The sequence below is a fragment of the Stylophora pistillata genome, chromosome 6 (genome assembly GCF_964205215.1).
Source record: "Stylophora pistillata chromosome 6, jaStyPist1.2, whole genome shotgun sequence".
NCBI classification, from domain to species: domain Eukaryota; kingdom Metazoa; phylum Cnidaria; class Anthozoa; order Scleractinia; family Pocilloporidae; genus Stylophora; species Stylophora pistillata.
Genome location: NC_142524.1, coordinates 34,105,030 through 34,115,479, shown reverse-complemented (window position 1 = coordinate 34,115,479; position 10,450 = coordinate 34,105,030). Strand labels below are relative to the sequence as shown.

General features: G+C 39.9%; 1 pseudogene across 1 annotated transcript; it reads right to left on the bottom strand.

Annotated features, from left to right (window-relative positions):
- Positions 1 to 2,302: 2,302 nt before the first annotated feature.
- Positions 2,303 to 10,206, bottom strand: LOC148729554 (uncharacterized; annotated as a pseudogene). Its single transcript, XR_015989116.1, has 4 exons — positions 6,509 to 10,206; positions 5,842 to 5,939; positions 3,202 to 3,316; positions 2,303 to 2,630 (listed from the first exon to the last, which is right to left on the bottom strand). The product of XR_015989116.1 is annotated as an uncharacterized LOC148729554 (transcript).
- Between the last annotated feature and the right edge of the window lie 244 nt (positions 10,207 to 10,450).

Genomic DNA, 10,450 nt, shown 5'->3' with positions numbered 1-10,450 from the left:
TTCTGATCGAAAGTTAGACGACAGATCGGCAGACACGTTTTTACAGTCGAGTCAGATATTTGTTGAGCACTTCGAGGTTCCCCCAAGACGCTATCAAAGCAAGGTTATTTGATTGGTCAATTCACAAGGTCCAGTTCTATGATTAGATCTGAAAGGATAATTCATCGCGGTCGGGCCCGCAGGTGTCAGCAGCTTCAGCGGCTTTGTTGTCGGGCGCTGGTATTTTGGATCAGCGGTTTGTTAGTTTGGCGCAGAAATCGACGCCGAATTCACCAGATCGATAGAAGTTTTTCATGAAAGCATATACTTTACACTTTTTCTTTTTTCCATCCTCAATCATGAAATTTGTGACTTTTCAGGTCCTTCCATTCTTTCCAAATCGATGTTTAAACAAGAACTTAAAATTTTAACTAGAGATCAAAATTTCAATTCTAATTCAAACTCCAAATTTCATACTCAAACTGGAATTGTTTTAACTCAAACTCAAAATTTCTATCAAATGATCCAACCAGCTCAAATGATTGAATTGCCTCAAATAAACCAATCAGTCAATTAAAGCTAATTTCCTTAAATGGCCCAACCAGCTCAATTGCCTCAAATGACCCAAGGAGCTCAAATGACTGAATTGCCTCAAATGACCAAACCAGCTCAAATGACTGAGTTGTCTCAAATGACCAAACTGGCTCAAATGACTGAATTTCCTCAAATGACCCAATCATGGTCAATAATCTGAGAAGCCCCGGTTCAAATCTGCCCCGCCTGCGGATTTGGACACCCAACAAAACCTAGTGAAAACATCGTTCCTTACATTTAAGGGCGAAAGCGCTGAAGGTTAAGGTCTAGGGCTTAGGGCTAGGGTTTAGGATTAGGGTTAGGATTGGGATTAGGGCTATATGATACAAACAACGCTTAAAGGGAAGTTTGGTAGGAAAGTTTAAATCTGCGAAGGGGTGTTTACATCTGTTGGCGGACTTGCACCGGGGGATTTAAATCCGCGAGGGGACCAAATCCGCTATGCACTAGAAAACGAGCTCTACTTCAGCGTTTCCCTTTGAGTAAGAAAACAATAGACGAAGGTCATGTTTTCTTGACGTTAACCGTTAGTAATTCTGTGTGAACAATCAAACGCTTGGAAATTGCAGTGCTCTTGTCCTTACGAAAACTACAAAAGCTACAGGAAAGCAAATGAATAAAGGCTGATAGTTTCTAAAGAAACTGTTTGGGGCTGCGTCGGTGGGGGTAACGAAATATTACAGGAAAACAATGTAAGCTGTTTACAAGTGTTTGATAGAGCATGAAAGCAAGAGACGAACAACAATGATCTTTATTACTTAAACACGGTCATGAATAATTCTGAGAGAACAGCATCGTTCGCTTGCTCGGGAAAATTAGAGAAAGACTTTTGCTTGAACAAGCTATACACTAGCGTTTTCATGGGGCAGGAAAGAAAATCGACGAAGATCATGTTTTCATGCTATTAGTAATTCTCTAGGAATACGCTTGGAAAATGCAGCGATCGTAAGCTCGGGAAAACTAGAGGAAACGTTCAGGAAGTCAAGCTAGCGCTAGCGTTTTTGTGGAGCAGGAAAACAATCGGCGAACTTCTTGTTTTTATGGCATTTACTGTTCGCAATTCTGCAGGTAAACGCTCGAAAAACTCAGCGTTCGCGCGCTCGGGAAAATTATAGAATAACGTTTAGGAAAACGAGGTAGACACTAGCGTTTTCGTGGAGCAGGAAAACAATTGACAAACATCATGTTTTCATGGCATTCACAGTTGGTTATTTTGTGGGAAAACGATTGGAAAATGCTGCGTTCGCGCGCACGGGAAAATCATAGTAAAATGTTCAGGAAAACAAGCTATACATTAGCGTTTTCGTGGAGCAGGGAAACAATCGACAAACATCCAGTTTTCATGGCATTCACCGTTGGTTATTTTGTGGGAAAACGCTTGGAAAATGCAGCGTTCGCGCGCACGGGAAAACTGTAGAAAAACGTTCAGGAGAACAGGTATAATAATTGGAGTTTTCCTGGTGCTGGATAACTTGAGGCGAACTTCATGTTTTTCCGGAGTTTTACTGAGGGTGGGCAGTGAATTTGCCGCAGTTTACAGATATCGGAAAACGTTAGTTTAATGTTGAATTTCTCAGACATTCACCATTTCGTAAAATTAACAGTGAACGACGGTTTTTTTGCCGTGTGAATATCACCGAGCACTCGTCTAAAGTCTTTACTAGGACAGTAGTAGTATACCTCTTTGGTCGGGGAAGGGAGAGAGCTCAGGTAACGACTTGGGATAGTCTGTTTTAATTCTCTTAGGTTACCCTTAAATTTTCTGAATGTGAAGTTTTATTGGCATTGATATTCAACAAATAGATACTTATGTATTCGCCGGCATGGATCACCGCCAAAAAACGCATTAGTCGCTTCCAGCTCACAAGTGGAGCTACTTTGACAGATTTGCTGTACTCGAGCAAGAGAGTTCCCTGAGCGGCAGTTGGTGTTACCAATCCATTGGTGAAGACACGAGTGAGAGTCAAGCCTCCCATAGTTTGCAGACAGAACTTTTATCTTTCCTTCATTTTTGCATCTCAATTGGCCTGATTCACCCTCGCAGATTAAAAGGTGACCTGTCGAAAAAGCTTTTGACATCAGTGTTAAAGCAGAATGAACCATTCGGAAATTTTTATGGTTCAGTATTGCTTAATTCATTTTGAAGGGGTTAGTTTCATGTTTCATATTCCATCTTGGTATTGAACCCTTTCCACCCTAATATCAGTAACCAAATTCTCCATACCATTCTCTATACATTTCCTAAGGTGCTGACAAGGAGAATTTGTTTAACAATCAAGAGCCTCTTTGGTTGCCGATGATTTCCTTTATTCTCACAACGTCAACATGTGATTCGGGGCTGATATTGTCAGGAGAAATTAGATGTTGGTCACTCTTTAGGGGTTAAATGGTTAGGTCATTTTTTACTCTATTCACTTTTATTTTGCATCACTCACTGGAGTCTTTAAATGCTTTGAGGAAGGTTGGGGGAGAGGGGTTGGGCGTATCCCCTATGTTATATCGCATCTAAGGGAGATAACAGGGGCATCATTCATCCTTCATCTTAAGGGAACCGGGTTAACAAAGCAGATTTTTTGCAAAAGCGATGTAAAAAAACGTCTTTTAAATGCTGTAGGCTGGGTAACTCACCCATCTCACAGTGTTTTCCGCTGTATCCAGAGGCACATTTGCAGATGTATTCCTCCTCGTTGAAAGTCGGGAAGCAGGACCCGCCATTTTTACAAGGATGCTCCTTGCAAGGACTCTGCACAACATAGAAAATAACAACTCCCTTGTGAATGGTGAGAAACTTTTAAAGCCGCATATTCATAATGGTATCGTTTGCCAAAACACCCTCGGCTTCAGTTGCTGATTTTACCTTCCCTTTAATTCGTTCCAAGTTTATCAATTTTCTGCACCTTTGTGACAAATATCACTGACTTAAATAATTTTTCAAAAACTGGAAATTGTATTTGAAAACGTGTGATTACAAATTGATTACTTGAAAAACCTAAATCGATCGGTGAGCCATCGGCAAAATGGATCAGTGCAAAGAGAACACAGTGTTTATTTGTATCTACTCGAGTTTGTTTTGAGTTTGTTTCTTATCGTGACTTCACTTACTAATAGGTGTTATCAAGAGAATATCAGATTTTATTTTCTCGGTCTCAATTCTTGTTGAATAATACGTTTGGGTCATGAGAAGGCTCGAATGAAAAACAAAAATTACTGAATTTTTCATCGATGCAAGCCGTATGTTTCCGTTCCAAAAAAAGTGTACTTGCAAATAATTTGTGAATTTCTCTCTGCTGGAGTCTCAGTGTCTGAATTTAAAAAGCCAAGAAAGTGTTGATGTTTGGTTTAATTGAGAAATTTTATTTCGAGACGTTTGGTCAATGAGAACGCTCGAATGAAAATCAAAAAACTACAGAATTTTTCATCGATGCAAGCCGTATGTTTCCGTTACAAAAAAAGTGTACTTGCAACTAATTTGTGAATTTCTCTCTGCTGGAGTCTAGGTGTCTGAATTTAAAAAGCCAAGAAAGTGTTGATGTTTGGTTTAATTGAGGAATTTTATTTCGAGAAGTCGTTTTTCTGTTTCTTCAAACATTGCGACTAATTCAAAATGAAATAAAATGGAAAGATATTCGGTCTGTCAGAACAGTGCTAATTTCAACATAACACCAATGGAATATCTTTATTTCTATTTATAGAATTTAAGCCTTAGCAGCTTGTGTAGCAAGGTTGCGATCGAGAACTACGTACTTCAAATTTACAGCATAGCAGTTTCTGCATGAACATTAAGTTTGAACCAAGTTTGTTCTGGTAGTAATGAAACTCTCCGCTGGCAGCAAACTTATCCGTTTGGTTAAAAATATCAGCGTTCAATAACAACAACAACAACAACAACAACAATTTAACATTTATATAGCGCAGACTACTATATAGATAATCAGTCGCGCTTTACAATCAGTTAAGGTGAGATCGGACGTCAGAATTCATCAGGCGCACTATGCAGCCACTTCAGTCCATGTATTGATTTCACCTTTCCTCCCCAACTCACCTTAGATTAGACACTACACATTAGACACTACACATTAGACACTACACATTAGACACTACACATTAGACACTACACATTAGACACTACACATTAGACACTACACAAAGATAGACTACAACACCGGGCACTACGTGCCCTACTCTTTTCGAAGAGTGTGTGGGTTCTTTAACGTCCCACAATTTTTATAATAACTCACACTCGTACATGTCATCAGCTCCCGAATCTGTCGCGAAGTTTATGGAGAAGCATTGCTTGTTAGCCAGACATTCGAAAACACATTCATCGAGAGTTGACGACTTCAACGAAGCCAAGATCGGAGACGTCAGCTTCGAGAAAGGCTTTTCAACAAAGTTTGCGAAACTCGATCGAGAATCTTGACGATTAAGATTTTCCCCACTGGACTGAAAACTGATCGTCAGAATTAAGATGACAAACTTCGAAAGTAACTCATTCATCTGCGAGATGGATGTAATGCATGTTATGATCATGACAAAAAAAGAGTTGTCAGATTTTCAGTAAATTAAAAGTAGTACTTGAAAATTTGAACGTAGATCATGCCGAGCCAAAATTACTTTCGGAAAAAAATTAAGCATAACATAGTTGTCAGGTGCCAAGACTTACCTGAAAAAACAAAAAATTCGACGTCTTAATCGTGATTGGTTTTAACACTCACATTCGACTATAAAATTAATAATGAATGACAAGAGCAGCTGCCAAGAAAGAAGTATCCTCGACCGCATTTTTTGCCCCATGATTGATATATATGACTGGGGTTAACTTCTGAAGTTTTCCAAAGTCTCCAATAACTGACTGAATAAATAAATGAGCCCTTTTCGACATATCAGTTCCAAAGGGCGTTCCAGCCTTTATAAGTCTGATACTTTGTGAAGACCTTTTGTTTAAAGAATGAAAACATTTACTGAAAAATCAGTATCCTAAACATCCATATGAATGACTTTTTTCTTTGTAAGAAAGGCTAAAGAAAGTTAGCGGCTCATAATCACAACGATAACCTTTTCGTTAGACGTCTATTCAAAAGATAATTCGTTCTTCAAAAATATTGATTGATCGGGCTGTAAATATAATGGACGGCTTCTAACGAAAACTATTCCTAATATCTAAATGAGGGGCATGCCTTTCTGCTAAGGAGGAAACCCAAAATTCTATTCACTGCTCAACTGCAAAATATACCTGTGTCATATCACACGAAAAGTTCCGTTTAATACAGTAGAGACAAAGATGAGGATCTTCAAAGAAGTCAGCTTCACTCAGGCTCTAAGGATTTCCTAATCAGTTTTGAACCTTGCATATTATGTCTTCTTTCCTGAAAGGGAAAATTTACAGCTGAATATAAGAAAAACAGTAAATTAATTGTTAAGTAATTTAATATGTTACTTCCTGGAATTTTTGCTGTCACGGTTATGCCAGATTTAGTTGCTGTGAACTATAGATATTGTCGCGCAGCTCGCTTTGAAATTAAGACTCCCTCTTCTTTTTGTCTCGTTGGTCTTTTTTGAGAACTGTATGGGATACACAACACAAATCCTTTTTTTAACCGAAACCAGCTTCCTTTCTTTGCTCCATAAAATGAATTAAATGAGGGTGGGCGTGTGAGAAGACTAAAGAATTTGTATTTTGTGTCTTAAGACTTTTGGCTTTTCCAAATCGTCCTAATTTAATAAAATGCGTTCCAAAGTCTCCTTGTACACTCTGTGGAGAGGTTACTGAACAAGTAAAATAGCCAATCCGTCAGTCTTCCCGACTTCCTAAAACGTTGGTGGTTTTATATATTTGATTCTTGTTTCCTTCTAACATGTCATACAAAGTTGCCAATCTGAGGTTCATTTCTTCGGTTTCTTAATTGAAAACTTGGCTCATTACACTCTTATCTACCTCAAAGTGACATTATCGCCAATCTGCATGAAAGGAGCCCATTTCTTCACTTCGGGAAAGCCATTATCTCTCATCCACTTTCGGACCTCGTGAAGAGATTCGCTGGCACTTTCAACACGAAACAAGTGTTCGTGGAAATGATTCATGAACTGCTCTGTTGATTCGTCATCCAGGGCCCACTGTGCCACTAACACAGAGCGAGCACCGGATCCTAAGAACGCCCGAGGGATTCCAATTACTCCTTCGACTTTAGTCTCTCCGCGTCCACTGTGACAACAGCTTAAAACAACCAGTTTAGCTCGAAGTTGAACTTTGGATACGTCAGCCATCGTCAGAAGGTATTCTTTTCTTGTGGAATATCATTCGTTGTACGACCAGGGCAAAGTGCGATTTCTCCTCTCTCGGGATCTCCATGAGCAGCAAAATGTATCAGCCCAACTGACTTCATCTGTCCAATAACCGCCTTCTTTGTTGCATGTTTCCCTAACAATGGGGGAACGCCAAGCATTCTTCCAATCATCTGAGCTTCTTTTCTTGCACCTGGTAATGGCTTGAGGATAATCGGTTGTCCCTTGTAAATCACTTTGCTCACCTCAAGTTCACCCACTATGAGAGCCCCACTCTGACTGTGCTAGTTTGGAGGACTGTCCTTAATAAGCTTGAGGGTGGTCAAAGAAGGAACGATACGGATTCTGAACTTTTCAAACAAATATCCTCCTTCTTCGTCAAGCAAGGCTGCGAATGGTACTTGGTACATGCAGCTGTCAGAGACGATAATAACTTCAGGCTCCTTCAATAAATCGGCCACGGGAGTGACGATTGTTTCGTAGCATCAACGAAGCTCTTTTTCCATATCATCAGCTTTATTGTGTGCCAAAGGCGATCGGTTGATATCGTCAGATGATCTTAGAAGACGTTCGTCATTTAAAGAGCGATCTTCGCAAACATCTCCGGGTAGAATGGCAAAGTGGCGGAAACTCTCCGAAAAAAGCGCTTTCAGGTTAGGAACTGACCCGGAATTTCCAAAATCATCCGAATCTATTGTCTGCAGTCTGAGGAAATGAATATCTCCGCTTGTTTTGAGAATCCAAATCCGTACATCTTCATAATGAATCGAAAGGTACAGACAGTTACAACTGGCTTCCTTTTTAATGATATCCTGGATGTCACACCATGATTGGAGATCGCCTGAGAACTGGGGCCGCATAATAGAATATTGAGCAGCCATTAAGTCCGCCAGAGCTCTTGCCCGTCTGAGTTCTTCGACGTAAAGAGCATATTTAGAATCCCCAGTGTCAAAGTATTTTACTGAGCATTTCATAAGGAAAAACACCATGCTTTTCCAAACAAGATATTTTGAAACAATCGTTGTGCTTAATGAAGTCTCGCAGTTTTTCGTATTTTTCAATACACTGATAAAGATACCTGAACGCTTCTTTATGATTGAACAGAGCCAGCTTCAAAACTATGAGGTCGCAAAATATTTGAAACTCGTTCATATTGTCTCCTATGCCTTTGCAAATTGGGAGGGCCTTGAGGAAATATTCGTCGGCCTTGTCATATTCACCAAGCGTATGAAACAATCTTCCTAAGCTTGCATAATCGCGTGCTTCTCCCTCTCTGTCGCCAATTTCCTTTCTGATTGCAAGTGCTTTCTCGATGAATTCTTTAGCTTTTGCGCACTCACCTAGAGAATGAAACACTGTTCCTAAGTTTGCGTAGTCAGTTGCTTCTCCCGCTCTGTCGCCAATTTCCTTTCTGATTGCAAGTGCTTTCTCGATAAATTCTTGAGCCGTTTTATATTCACTTGGCAAATGGAACAATGTTCCTAAGTTTCCCTAGTGAGCTGCTTCTCCCTTTCTGTCACCAATCTCCTTACTGATAGCAAGTGCTTTCTTTGCGTATTCTTTAGCCTTTTCGTTTTCACCGAGCGACTTAAACAATGTTCCTAAGTTTCCGTAGTCAGCTGCTTCTCCGTATCTGTCGCCAATTTCCTTTCTGATTGAAAGTGCTTTCTCGGTATATTCTTTAGCCTTTTTGTATCCTCCTAGAGACTGAAAAAATTGTCCTAAGTTTCCGTAGTCAGCTGATTCTCCCTTTCTATCGCCAATTTTCTGTTGGATTGCTAGTGCTTTCTCCACGTATACGTTAGGCTTTTTTAATTCACCTAGCGAATGAAGCATATTCACCTTGCAACTTAAGTAATATTCCTAAGTTTCCGTCGGCAGTAGCTTCTCCATTTCTGTCGCCAATTTCTTTACTGATTGCAAGTGCTCTCTCGGTGTACTCTTTAGCCTTTTTATATTGACCTAGCGACTGAAACAATGTTCCTAGGTTTCCGTAGTCACTTGCTTCTCCCTTTCTGTCACTAATCTCCTTTCTAATCGCAAGTGCCCTCTCAGTGTATCCTTTAGCCTTTTTATATCGCCCTAGCGACTGAAACAATGTTCCTAGGTTGCCGTAGTCAGATGCTTCTCCCCTTCTGTCGCCAATTGCCTTTCTGATGAAAAGTGCTTTCTCGGTGTATTCTTTGGCCCTTTGGTATTCACCCTGCGATTGAAACAAAACTCCTAGGTTTCCATAGACAGCTGCCTCTCCCTTTATGTCACCAATTTCCTTGCTGATTGAAAGAGCTTTCTCGGCTTATCTTTGAGCCTTTTTGTATTTACATAAGGAATGAAACAGTGTGCCAAGGTTTCTATAATCAGTTGCTACTCCATGTACATCACTAATTTCCTTTCTTATTTCAAGTGCTTTCTTGTAATATTCCTCAGCTCTGTCGTATCCTCCAAGCGACTGAAACACTGAACCTAGGTTTCCGTAAGTGATAGCTTCGCTAAATCTGTCTCCAATTAACACAGTGAGCGCCTGCGCTTTCCTGTAATACTTCTTGTCCTGGTGATATTTACACAACGATTGAAATAAAAATCCTATGCGAATGTAACACAGTGCCTCTGTTTTTTTGTCTCCAGTACTTTTCGTTATATCACTTGCCTTCTGATAGTTTTGTATTGCCTCTTCAAATTCATTTTGACTCTGATATATCAGTCCCAGTTCAAAGCTTAGTTCCTCTTCTCTAATTGTGTAACCTGAGGCATGGTGCGAACGTAGAAGTTCCTTAGCATACCTTTCTGCAGATGTGTAATCAGGCACCTGGCACGCCACTTTAAACATCAGCTCATTGAGTGCAAGGTATAACCAAGTAAAGTGGTCTTCTTTTAGCCGTTCGTTAGTCCCCGAGAAAAATCAAACACTACTCACCCAATTTCATGGCTTGTGAGCCACGACCAGTCTTTACGAGGAAGGTGACAACAGCTACAACTATTGCCACAGTAAAGAGACCACAGGCTTGTTCTTCAACGTTGTCCATCACGACCTTTTCCCGTTTGATCGAATGAAATGAAAGACAGCGTCAATCTGAGGATTTAATTCAACTGTGTTAGATCCGTTTGTAGCAGCTCGATTTAAGCGGTTAAGAGTTTTTTCTACTCAAGAAATACAAGTAACTTACTCAAATTGTCGTCGATCCCAGTAGGTTAATCATCTTGATGGATTTGGTTTCGCTTGACTTACTCTTGTATTTCATAATCATTTCTGTTTTAGTAAGTTTTTGTCATAAACAAGGAATTGGGGAACAAAATCAAATTTAAAATTAAAGGGAAACTGTCAACGGTTTCACCAAAAGGACTTACCTTTTTTTTAGTCTCTTGGTCTTTTGATCGAGATCTAGTTTCAACTGGTTTGAAAAGGAGGCTCCATAGGGTTTTTATCTGAAAGGTAGGTACCTAGTTAACTTTAAAGTTAGAGTGACAGACAGTTTTGCTTGTGTTTAACATTGGCCAGTCCGAAATAATCATGTCAAATCAATTGGACAACAATTGCTTGAAACAGTGCCTTCGCGTGCGACAGATTCGAAAGTTAACGCATGCCCAGATATCGTTC